The sequence below is a fragment of the Manis javanica genome, chromosome 2, assembly GCF_040802235.1.
Source record: "Manis javanica isolate MJ-LG chromosome 2, MJ_LKY, whole genome shotgun sequence".
Taxonomy (NCBI): Eukaryota; Metazoa; Chordata; class Mammalia; order Pholidota; family Manidae; genus Manis; species Manis javanica.
The window spans coordinates 124170306-124183037 of record NC_133157.1 but is presented as its reverse complement, the minus strand read 5'-3'; the positions used below and the strand labels follow the sequence as shown (position 1 = coordinate 124183037).

At 37.9% G+C, this 12732-nt stretch overlaps 1 protein-coding gene and 1 pseudogene across 11 annotated transcripts in view; one reads left to right on the top strand and one right to left on the bottom strand.

Annotated features, from left to right (window-relative positions):
- USP6NL (USP6 N-terminal like) overlaps positions 1–12732 on the bottom strand; it is a 317648-nt gene that overhangs the window by 86535 nt on the left and 218381 nt on the right. The gene's annotated exons all lie outside the window — the stretch shown is intronic.
- LOC140847858 (UDP-GalNAc:beta-1,3-N-acetylgalactosaminyltransferase 1-like) lies at positions 4–11949 on the top strand (annotated as a pseudogene).

Genomic DNA, 12732 nt, shown 5'->3' with positions numbered 1-12732 from the left:
CAGAAGAAAAACAGTGCATGTGAAATAGTTGAAATCACAGTGAACTTCTTAAAAATTATAAACCTATAGGTAGATATGATATACAACCATTTATTTGTCAACACAAGAGTTACATAAGCTTCCATTCTACTAAATCCAATATAAAACAATTAGCTATTCTGTAACAACAGTGACCCCTATTTTCAAAATCTCTAGACCAGCACATCCAATTCAGTAATCTCTACCACATGTGACTACTGAATTTTAAATGTAAATTCAAATAAGCAAAGTTAAAGGTCCAGTTACTTGGTCTCACTAGCCAAAGTTCAAATACACAAAGGTCATACAGACACAGGAGGCCACCATATGGGACAATGTGGCTGTAGAAAGAATGTTTCCACCATTGCAAAAGTCCTCCTGGACAACACTGCTGTAGACAGCTAGCCCACAACCTTTTTCTGTAAAGGTAAATATTTAAGTAGTAAATATTTTAGGCTTTGCAGACCATACAGTCCTTTTCTTAACTACTCAATGCTGACATTGAATTGTGAAGGCAGACACAGACAATATGTAAACTAAGTGTGCTTTTATTCCCATAAAACATTTTCAAAACCTGTTGAATTTGGTTTGCAGGCCACAGTTTGCCAACCTCTATTCTAGACCATCATCTCCACTCACTGGTTCCAACCATGGCCAATGATAAAGGATTGTTTAAAAAAAAAAGAAAAAAGTGGAAGGAAATAAAACTTCCCCAAGTAGATTTATGAATTAAAAAGAAAATTCTTAACTTTCATTCTGTACATAAGAAAAGCTTCATTTCTCAAAACTTCAATGAGGATGATTTTTTTATGCACAGCATTGAGATGGAATTCATTTCTCTGACACAGTAATTTTGTGACATCACCTCTTAAAACACTGAGACTCTTGTATTAACAGTATTATAAAAATAATGTGTTGTCCACAAATTATATGCTTGAATTGCTATCCCAGTAGTACCAAAGTTTTAGTAATGATATGTACTTATTCTTGCTTTCATTTCTCAAGGCCACAGAATACCACCTGTAATTAAGACTACCTTAGTATTCAAGACTATAGTATTTTTTTAAGGTATGATTGACATACACTTTTAAGAAGGTGACACATGAAAAAAGAATGTGGTTACTACATTTAACCGTATTATCAAGTCCCCACACATACCCCAATGCAGTCACTGTCCATCATTGCAGCAAGATGCCACAGTTCCACTATGTGCTACACTGTTCTCTCCGAGATCCCCCACATCATGGGTACTAAACATAATACCCCTCAAAACCCTTCTCCCGCCATCCCCACACACCCTTCCACACCCCTCCCCTTTGGTCACCAGTAGTTCCTTCTTGGAGTCTCTGAGTCTGCTGCTATTTTGTTCCTTCAGTTTTGCTTCATTGTTATACTCCACAAATGAGGGAAATCATATGGTATTTGTCTTTCTCTGAGCATAATGTCGTCCAGCTACATCCATGTTGCTGCAAATGGTAGGAATTGTTTCTTTCTTATGGCCGAATAGTATTCCATTGTGTACCTGTACCACCTCTTCTTTATCCATTCATCTACAGATGGACACTTAGGTTGCTTCCATATCTTCGCTATTGTAAAAAGTGCTGCGATAAACATAGGGGTGCATAAGTCTTTTTGAACCTGAGAAGTTGTATTCTTTGGGTAAATTCCTAGGAGTGGGATTCACGGGTCAAATGGTATTTCTATTTTTAGTTTTTTGAGGACCCTCCATATTGCTTTCCACAATGGTTGAACTAGCTTACATTCCCACCAGCAGTGTAGGTGGGTTCCCCTTTCTCCACATCCTCCCTAGCATTTGCTGTTCTTAGTCTTTTTGATGCTGGTCATCCTTAGTGGTGTGAGGTGATATCTCATTGTGGTTTTAATTTGCATTTCCCTGATGATTAGTGATATGGAGCATCTTTTCATGTGTGTATTGGTCATCTGAATTTCTTCTTTGGAGAACTGTCTCCTCATATCCTCTGCCCATTTGTTAATCAGCTTATGTGCTTTTTGGGTGTTGAGGCATGTCAGTACTTAATATATTTTGGATGTTAACCCCTTGTCAGATATGTCATGTACAAATATATTCTCCCATACTGTAGGATGCCTTTTTGTTCTGTTGATAGTGTCCTTTGCATACAGAAACTTTTTAGTTTGATGTAGTCCCATGAGTTTATTTTTGCTTTGGTTTCCCTTGCTCGAGGAGATGCGTTCAGGAAGAGGTTGCTGATGCTTATATTCAGGAGATGTTTGCCTATGTTGTCTTCTAAGAGTTTTATGGTTTCATGACTTACATACAAGTCTTTGATCCATTTCGAGCTTACTTTTGTGTATGTGGTTAAACAATAATGCAGTTTAATTCTGTGGCATGTAGCTGTCCAGTTTTGCAAACACCAGCTGTTGAAGAGGCTGTCTTTTTCCCATTGTATATCCATGGCTCCATTATCGTATATTAACTGACCATATATGGTTGGATTTATATAAGGGCTCTCTAGTCTGCTCCATTGGTCTATGGGTCTGTTCTTGGCCAGTACCAAATTGTCCTGATTACTGTGGCTTAGTAGTAGAGCTTGAAGTTGGGGAGCGTAGTGCCTCCAGCTTCACTACCCCTTCTCAGAATTGCTTTAGCTATTCAGGGTCTTTTGTGGTTGAACATAAATTTTAGAATGATTTTCTCTAGTTCACTGAAGAATGCTGTTGGTATTTTGATAGGAACTACATTGAATCTATAGATTGCTTTAGGGAGGATGGCCATGCTGACAATATTAATTCTTCCTATCCATGAGCATGGGATGAGTTTCTATTTATTGCTAACTTCCTTAATTTCTCTTAAGAGTGTCTTGTAGTTTTCAGGGTATAGTTCTTTCACATCCTTGGTTAGGTTTATTCCTAGGTACTTTATTATTTTTGATGCAACTGTGAATGGTATTGTTACCCTGATTTCTCTCTCTGCTAGTTCATTGTTAGTGTACAGGAATGCCACAGATTTGTGTATTAATTTTGTATTCTGAAACACTGCTGAATTCAGATACTAGATCTAGTAGTTTTGGAGTGGATTCTTTAGGGTTTTTTTTATGTACAATATCATGTCATCTGCAAACAGGGACAGTTGAACTTCTTGCTTGCCAATCTGGATGCATTTTATTTGTTTGTGTTGTGTGATTGCTGTGACTAGGACCTCCAGTACTATGTTGAATAGAAGTGGGGAGAGAGGGCATCCTTGTCTTGTTCCTGATCTTAGGTGAAAAGCTTTCAGCTTCTCGCTATTAAGAATGATGTTGGCTGTGGGTTTGTCATATATGACCTTTATTATGTTGAGGTACTTGCCCTCTATACCCATTTTGTGAAGAGTTTCCATCATGAATGGATGTTGAATTCTTTCAAATGCTTTTTCAGCATCTATGAAGATGACCATGTGGTTTTTGTCTTTCTTTGTGTTGATGTGGTGGATGATGTTGATGGATTTTCAAATGTTGTACCATCCTTGCATCCCTGAGATGAATCCCACCTGATCATGATGTATGATCTTTTTGATGTATTTTTTAATTCAGTTGGCTAATATTTTGTTGAGTATTTTTGCATATATGTTCATCAGGGATATTGGTCTGTAATTTTCTTTTTTTGAGGTATCTTTGCCTGGTTTTGATATTAAAGTGTTGATGGCCTCATAGAATGAGTTTGGAAGTATTCCCTCTCCTTCTACTCTTTGGAAAACTTTAAGGAGGATGGGTATTAGGTCCTCACTAAATGTGTGAAAAAATTCAGCAGTGAAGCCATCTGGTCCAGGCGTTTTGTTCTTGGGTAGTTTTTTGGTTACCAGTTTGATTTTGTTGCTGGTAATTGGTCTGTTCAGATCTTCTGTTTCTTCCTTGGTCAGCCTTGGAAGGTTGTATTTTTCTAGAAAGTTGTCCATTTCTTCGAGGTTATCCAGCTTGTTAGCATATAATTTTTCATAGTACTCTAATAATTCTTTGTATTTCTGTGGTGTCCATAGTGATTTTTCCTTTCTCATTTCTGATTCTGTTTATGTGTGTAAGACTTTCTTTTTTCCTTGTTAAGTCTGGCTAGGGCATTGTCTATTTTATTTTCTCGAAGAACCAGCTCTTGCTTTCATTGATTCTTTCTATTGTTTTACTCATCTTGATTTTATTTATTTCTGCTCTCATCTTTATTATGTCCCTCCTTCTACTGACTTTGGGCCTCATTTGTTCTTCTTTTTCTAGTTTCGTTAATTTTGAGTTTAGACTGCTTATATGGGATTGTTCTTCTTTCCTGAGGTAGGCCTGTATTGCAGTATACTTGCCTCTTAGCACAGCCTTCGCTGTGCCCCACAGATTTTGCAGTGTTTAATTATTTTTGTCATTTGTCCCCATATATTTCTTGATCTCTGTTTTATTTGGTCATTGATCCATTGGTTATTTAGGAGCATGCTGTGAAGCCTCCATGTGTTTGTGGGATTTTTCATTTTCTTTGCGTAATTTATTTCTAGTTTCATACCTTTGTGGTCTGAGAAATTGGTTGGTACAATTTCAATCTTTTTAAATTTATCGAGGCTCTTTTTGTGGCCTAGTATATGATCTATTCTTGAAAATGTTCCATGTGCATTCTTCTTTTGGGTGTAGAGTTCTGTAGATGTCTGTCAGGTCCATCTGTTCTAATATGTTGTTCAATGCCTCTGTCTCCTTACTTATTTTCTGTCTGGTTGATCTGTCCTTCAGAATGAGTGGAGTGTTGAAGTCTCCTAGAATGAATGCATTGCATTCTACTTCCCCTTTTAATTCTGTTAGTATTTGTTCCACATATGTAGGTGCTCCTGTGTTGGGCGCATAGATATTCATAATGACATAAAGAATATTATATCTTCTTGTTGGACTGATTTATGTAATGTCCTTCTTTGTCTCTTGTGACCCTCTTTGTTTTGAAGTCTATTTTGTGTGATACAAGTACTGCAACTACTGCTTTTTTCTCTCTATTAGTTAGTTGCCTGAAATATCTTTTTCCATCCCTTCACTTTTAGTCTGTGTGCGTCTTTGGGTTTAAAGTGAGTCTCTTGTAGGCAGCATATAGATGGGTCTTGTTTTTTATCAATTCAGTGACTCTATGTCATTTGATTGCTGCATTCAGTCCATGTACATTTAGGGCGATTATCAATAGGTATGTACTTACTGCCATTGCAGACTTTAGATTCGTGGTTACCAAAGTTTCAAGGTTAACTTCCTTACTACCTAAGAGTCTAACTTAACTCACTTAATATGCTATTGTAATCACAATTTAAGGGTTCTTTTCTTTTTGTCCTCCTTTTTCTCCTTCCTCTATTGCTTATATATTAGGTATCATATTTTGTACTCTTTGTCTATCCCTTGATTGACTTTGTGGATAGTTAATTTAATTTTGCGTTTGCCTAGTAATTAGCTGTTCTACTTTCTTTACTGTGGTTTTATTACCTCTGGTGACAGCTATTAAACCTTAGAAACACTTCCATCTATAGCAGTTTCTCCAAAATAGGCCGTAGAGATGGTTTGTGGGAGGTAAATTCCCTCAGCTTTTGCTTATCTGGAAATTGTTTAATCCCTCCTTCAAATTTAAATGATAATCTTGCCAGATAAAATAATCTTGGTTCCTGGCCCTTCTGCTCCATTGCATTAAATACATCATGCCACTCCCTTCTGTCCTGTAAGGTTTCTGCTGAGAAGTCTGATGTTAGCCTGATGGGCTTTCCTTTGTATGTGATCTTATTTCTTTCTCTGGCTGCTTTTAACAGTCTGTCCTTATCCTTGATCTTTGCCATTTTAATTACTATATGTCTTGGTGTTGTCTTCCTTGGGCCCCTTGTGCTGGTAGATCTGTGGATCTCCATGGCCTGAAAGAGTATCTCCTTCCCCAAATTGGGGAAGTTTTCAGCAATTACCTCCTCAAAGACACTTTCCATCCCTTTCTCTGTCTCTTCTTCTTCTTGTACCCCTATAATGTGAATATTGTTCCGTTTGGATTGGTCACACATTTCTCTCAATAGTCTTTTTTCTTATAGATCCTTTTTTCTCTCTGTGCCTCAGCTTCTTTGTATTCCTCTTCTCTAGTTTCTATTTCATTTATCATCTCCTCCACCATATCCAATCTTCTTTTAATACCCTTCATTGTGCTCTTCAACAATTGAATCTCTGACTGGAATTCATTCCTGAGTTCTTGAATATCTTTCCATACCTCCATGAGCATGTTAATGATTTTTATTTTGAACTCCCTTCCAGCAAGAATCATGAGGTCCATGTCATTTTTCTCAGGGGTATATTAATTTTACTCTGTACCAGGTTCCTTCGGCCTTTCATATTTTTGTATGGCGCCCTCTAGTGTCCAGAAGCTCTACTCTCTGGATATGCTCAGCCCCTGAAGCAATGTTGGGGGTCACAGGGGTGTGGTATTGGTGCCCGGGAGGAAAGAGCTGTTTCCTGCTTCCCAGCTGCTATGCCTGTCTCTACTGCCTGAACCAGTGGGCCAATCACACAGGTATAAGCTTTTGTCCCAGAGCTGCCAGATATGGATCCCTGTTTTCCACAAGCAGCTGGAATCTCAGTCTCTCCAGGAATTCTGCCTGTATTTGCTTTCCAATCCCGTAATCATGTGAGTATCATGAAAGCACCATGAAATGTAGGTTTTTGCTCCCAGAGCAGATCTCTGGAGCTAGGTATTCAGCAGTTCCAGGCCTCCACTCCCTCCCAGCTCAGTTTCTCTTTCTCCCACTGGTGAGCTGGAGTGGGGGAAGGGCTCGGGTCCCACGGAGCCACAGCTTTGGTATGTTACCCTGTTCCATGAGGTCTGCTCTTTTCTCCAGGTGTATTCAGTCTGACGCAGTCCTCTTTCCTGTTGCACTCTCAGGATTAGTTGTATTAATTATGTTTTCATATTATATGTGGTTTTAGGAGGAAGCCTCTGTCTCACCTCTCACACCGCCATCTTTAATCCTTCTGTAATATTTTCAAATGCACTCTTTTGCTACTCTGGAGTCCTTAGTTGAAGCATTAAGCTACAGCCATAGAGCTGACAAAAAGTCTAATAGCCAAAAGAGATCTTTGAGAGACAGTCCAAACTCCTTGTTCCACAGATAAGAAAACCAACATTTTCACTTAGTCACAGACACTTAGCCTAATACAGAGATGTTCGATACTATCTAACCCAGTGGGTTCAGTTACAAACATGATCTTCAGACTGTTTGGGAGTGTATAAAGAAAAGACTGAGAAACCATTTCGCAAGAAGAAAAGAAACTATGAGGATTAAATATAAGTCTTTTTTTACTGTAAAGTGTCCACTAATCTTCACTGCAGGTGACACCTTGGTTTTTCTGTAGCTTTCATTATGCTCTTAGTCTAAATTTCCTTGCTGATTTATAATTTCGATTACTAAGCCCAAAAATGTGTGAATCACAGACTTCTGGTTTAAAAGTACAGCTATCCCCCTTTGGCCCTGCCCAGGCAGGTTAGCGTTCCCAGCAGGTCAGCCACATCCTGGGGCTTAGGTCACAGAGGCGAGCAGCTGCCCAACCTGGTGAGGGGGGAGCACGGGCCCGATAGGGCCATGGGCGACACTGAACTACACCAGGCACGTAGCAGGCCCAGGCCGCAGCTGGAAGAAACACACTGTAGCCCTGTTCAGCCCCTGGGCACAGCCTCAATCGGCCCAGACTCCTCCAGTGACAAGTTCCGGAATGGCCTGGGTTCCTTGGCCCACGCAGCAGGGGGTTAGAGTGGAGGGTAGCTCACAGCAAATCTTTTAATTAAAACATGTAATACGGAAAACAACAAAAAACTTCAGCCAGTACTTCAGAATCATCTGAAAACTCTCCTGGCAGCTCTGTCACATGGCTCTCGCAGGCTGCCTACCCCTGCATGCAGAAGCATGTGTCTGATCTGTGCAATGGCAGGACCTCAAGCCAATCTGAGAGTTCCTGTTTAGCTGAAACTCCAAGCATTATTTTTGATGACTATTTACTACTGAATGTTCAGTTAGTGAAACTGAAGGTCTTTTACTCAGAAGAAATGAATCAAGAAGAAGAAACTGAGGCACCAGTAATCCTGAGCTGCTGTGGATGGCCTCAGCTCTCCTGACCACTCTTCCAAGAAGGATGTCCCTGAGCTCCCTCAGACGGAGCTCCTGCTGCTGTCACTCCTCAGTCTCCCCCTCAATGTGGCACCTCAGCCTCTCCCACTACAATGCGATAGAATGTATAATCTGGATGTACTTCTGTGACTATGAGCCAATGTGAACTTTGGCTTCCACACTTTGAGAGCATTCAAACTGTTCTCATCAAAACCCATTTCTTGTCATCTTGGTGACCTTATACTCCTCAGATATGAAAGCCAGTGAGGCCATTAGAGTAACTTGGGGTGAAAAAAACTTTTGGTGGGACATGAGGTTCTTACATTCTCTTATTAGGCCAACAGTCTGAAAGGGACAAAAAAGGGCTAGCACTATCCTTAAAGGATGAACACCTTCTTAATGGTGACATAATATAACAAGATTTTTTAAACACAAGTAATAACTTGACCTTGAAAACAGTTATGGCGTTCAGGTGGGTAAGTGAGTTTTGCCCCAATGATAAGTATATGAAGACAGACACCGATGTTTTCATCAATACTGGCAATTTAGTGATGTCTTTTGAATTTAAACCACTCAGAGAAGTTTTTCACAGGTTATCCTCTAACTAATAATTACTCCTATAGAGGAGTGTTTCAAAAACCCCACATTTCATACCAGAGGTATCCCTTCAAGGTGTTTCCTCCCAAGTGCAGTGGGTTGGGTTATATAATGTCCAGAGATTTGGTGCCAAAAATCTCTGAAATGATGAGTACGTAAAACCAGTTAAATTTGAAGATGTTTATGTTGAGATTTGTTTGAATTTATTAAAAGTGGATTCATAGTCCTGAAGACACAAACCTTTTCTTTTTATATAAGATACATTTGGATGTCTGTCAACTCAGACATGTGACTGCAGCCCATGGCTTTTCTTCCAAAGAAATTATCACATCTGGGCAGGTTATACTAAGGAACACTATATGCCATTATTAATTTGACATTTTTCCAAAAGCCTCAAGAAGGACAAGACACTTTGTGGAAAGTGTTAAAGTTGGTACTGTAAAATCCCCAGTGGAAAACTCATGGAAAGGTCCCTGTGCTGGACTATACTGATCTGAAACCCATGAAGAACCTATAAACTGGAGACTGGAGGGTTAGACTTTACTTGTAAGTTATTTAGACAGAAATCAAGTCAGGCCCTTTAAAAATAATATGCAAAGGAATTAAACATCTTATAAAGGAATTGGTTTTTATTAATAAAACAAATAGGACCAAACAATTTGAACATGTCATTCTATGGACTAGAACTTCCTAAAAGGATTTCACTGAATTAGAAGCTCATTAATCCATAACAACAAGGCAGTGTGGAGTTCTATTCATTGAACAATATATGTCAGTTAAGGGTTTTGTGTATATCTTACATGGATTACCAGTTCTTAAAAATAATGTAGTTCTATGTAAAAAACTCATAAAGTCATACTGAGCAAAATTTCATGTGCTTTTTGTCATTTCAGAAGGTACTTTAAAATGCTGCAACTATTTTATATCAACTATTTTTCAATATCACTTATTACTTTCTGGTGTTTGTATCAACTGTTACTTAATATCACTTAGTAATTTCTGGTGTTTGAATTTTATGGTTGTTCAATACTGTATAAATGGATTAGTGAATTAAAAAAACGTACACCTACTGTTCTTAATTTACTGGCAGAAGAGGGCTTGTCAACACCACTGGAATGTACTTCCTAGGTGATTAGGTCAGCAGGGACATCATGAAAGAATAAGAACATCTGACACCCTTTATGCAAACCAAGAATGGTATTTCTGGAATGAGAAGCTGCTCTGAACAAAAGCAACATTTTGCACAGCTGATGTGAGCAGATCATAACAACTGTTCATGTGAATGTTCCTAACTGCAAATGAAGTGCTCACTATGGTTGCCTATCACAAGACCCGTTCTTTGAAGTTGCTGCATACATTTCTTTTGTGTCCTCCTATTTATTAAAATAGTAACAGGCCTAATTGTGCCTATTCTCAATAATAAATCAGAACCCATTCTGCACTTACTCATGGAATGACCCTAATCACCTGCTTGGGCCACATGGTCTGTGTTGGAAGGTCCTGTAGAAAGAACTGCTTTGTGAAATACAAGATGAATTCAAGACTGCACACAGCACTCACCACATCTTGTCCTTAAACCATGGCACTGAAAATCCTGGGAAAGCAGGATGCAGGAACATACATAAAGCCAAGGTCAAGGTCAGCCTTGGGCAAATCCTGGAATAGACAAACTTGGACTTGAATTTCCCCCCACCCAATATTTTACATTATTTCCTTTTGCCCTGTCACAATTCCACCAGGATCTGTTTGCCTATGCAGCACGAGTTTAGAATCCCCAAATACATACTGAATTCCCACTAACCAAGCCTTTTTTAATATGCATCATTTTAGCTATTTTTTAATGTTTAAAATTGAGATATCACTGATATAACATTGCATTAGTTTTCAGCATACAACATGATTTGATATATGTATACTGCAAAATGATTACTACATTAAGTTTCATTAATATCCATCATCACTCAGTTATAAATTGCTATTTTTCCTTGTGATGAGAACTTTAAGATCTACTCCCTTAGCAACTTACACACAATACAGTGTTGTCTCCATGCTTTTTTATGGCTGATTAATATTCCATTGCATGTGCATGACAGAGAGAGAGAATATATATATGATCACATTTTCTTTATCCATCAGTGGACATTTAAGCTGTTACCATGTTTTGGCTACTGTAAATAATATTGCAGTGAACACACAGGTAGAGATATCTTTTCAATAGAGTGATTTTGTTTCCTTTGGATAAATACCTGGAAGTATTTATCCTAAGTAGTTCCCCTTTCTCCACACCCTTGCCAACATTTATCTCTTGTTGTTTTTATAATAGCCATTTAATAGGTGTGAGGTGATACCTCATTATGGTTTTGATTTGCATTTCCCTGATTATTAATGATGTTGAGCAGCTTTTTGTGAACCTGTTGGTATCATCTGTATGTCTTCTTTGGAAAAATGTCTACCCATTTTTTAATCAGATTGTCTGGGGTTTTTTTTTTTTTTTTTGGCTATTGAGTTGTATGAGTTCTTTATATTTTGGATTATTAACCACTTACCAGATATAACTTTCTCCTATTCAGTGGGTGGTATTTCATCTTGTCAATGACTCCCTTTACTGTGCAAAAGCTTTTTAGTTTGATATGGTTCCATTTGTTTACTTTTGTTTTTGCTGCCTTGCTTTTGGTCAAATTCAAAAAGTCATAGCTAAGACCAATGTCAAGGACTTACTGCCTATGTTTTATTCTAGGAGTTTTATGGTTTCATGTCTTACATTCAAATCTTTAACCAACTTTGAGTTGATTTTTATGTGTGGTGTAAGATACTGGTCCGATTTCATTCTTTCACATGTGCTCTTCAGTGTTCCTAGCACCATTTACTGAAGAATCCGTCCTTTCCCTATTGTACATCCTTGGCTCCTTTATCATAGATTAATTGATCATATATATGTAGGTTTATTTCTGGACTCTTGATTCTGTTCAACTGGTACCATACTGTTTTGGTTACCATACCTTTGTAATATACTTTGAAATCAGGAAGTGTGATGCCTCCAGATTTGTTCTTCTTGTCAAAGATTGTTTTAGCTATTGAGGGACTTTTGTGGTTCCATACAAATTTTAGGATTGTTTGTTCTACTGCTGTGATATGTGCCACTGGAATTTTGATAGGGATGCATTGAATCTGTAGGTCAATTAGAGCAGAAGGAACATTTTAACAATATTTAATTCTTCCAATCCATGAGCATGGAATCTTGCCATTTATTTATGTCTTCTTCCATTTCTTTCAACAGTGTCTTATAGTTTTCAATGGACAGGTCTTTCCCTCCTTAGTTAAGTTGATTTGTAGGTATTTTATTCTTTTTTGATGCAACTGTAACTGGGATTGTTTTCTTAATTTCTCTTTCCAATAGTTTCTTACCAGTTTGTAGAAATGCAACTGATTTTTGTATACTGATTTTGTATCCTACTACATTACTGAATTTGTTTATTAATTGCAACAGCTGTTTGGTGTAGTCTTGAAGGTATTCTATATATAAGATCATATCAACTGCAAATAGAAACAGTTTTACTTCTTCCATTCCAATTTGGATGCCTTTTATTTCTTCTTCTTGCATAATTGTTCTGGCTGGGACTTCCAGTACTATGTTGAGTAAAAGTGGCAAGAATGAGCATCTTTGTTTTATTCCTGTTCTTAAAGGAAAGAAAAAGGTTTCAATTTTTTCACCATTGAGTATGTTAGCTGTGGGCTTCTCAAATATGGCCTTTATTATATTGAGATATATTCCCTCTATACCCCATTTTGTTAAAAAACTTTTTATGATGAATGGATGTTGAATTTTGTAAAATGTCTTGAGACTTAATAGATAGATGATAAAGCAAGAATGCAGTCAACTTTCCTATGTGGATTTTCTTGCTTATTATTCCACACCTAAAAACTTTTATAAAAAATCTGCTGTGTGCACAAGAATGACCTCCATAGAACCTTTCCCCCTCAAATCTCTGTGTTGGCAACCATTAATTTTCACAGCCATCCAAGGAGAA